Genomic DNA, 410 nt, shown 5'->3' on the forward strand with positions numbered 1-410 from the left:
GCTGTACACTCATTCATTTATTCCACAGATATTTATGTAGCATCTACTATGTGCCTGCCATTTTTCCAAATGCTAGAGATATATCTGTGAACAAAACAGAAAATTTCAGTTGGGCTGCATTTCAGTAAAATCAGGGCAGAAGGTGGCAGGGAAAGTTTCCCAGGCCAAGTAAGAGTAAATGCAGAGACCCAGGGGTTGGATGGACCCTGTTATGTTTCAGGACATGGACATGGAGCATGCTGGCTGGTAATGGAGTATGGAGTATGCGGTGGCCACTGGTCGGAAATGAGGGCAGAGAGACATAGAGGAGAAAGGCTGTTTGGCTTTTTCCTTCACATCAATAGATGATCAATGGAAAGTCAGAACAACATAATGATTAGCAGTTTGGCTTCTAGCATTCTATGGCTAGG

Source organism: Propithecus coquereli, unplaced genomic scaffold (assembly GCF_000956105.1).
Source record: "Propithecus coquereli isolate 6110/MARCELLA unplaced genomic scaffold, Pcoq_1.0 Scaffold207, whole genome shotgun sequence".
Taxonomy (NCBI): Eukaryota; Metazoa; Chordata; class Mammalia; order Primates; family Indriidae; genus Propithecus; species Propithecus coquereli.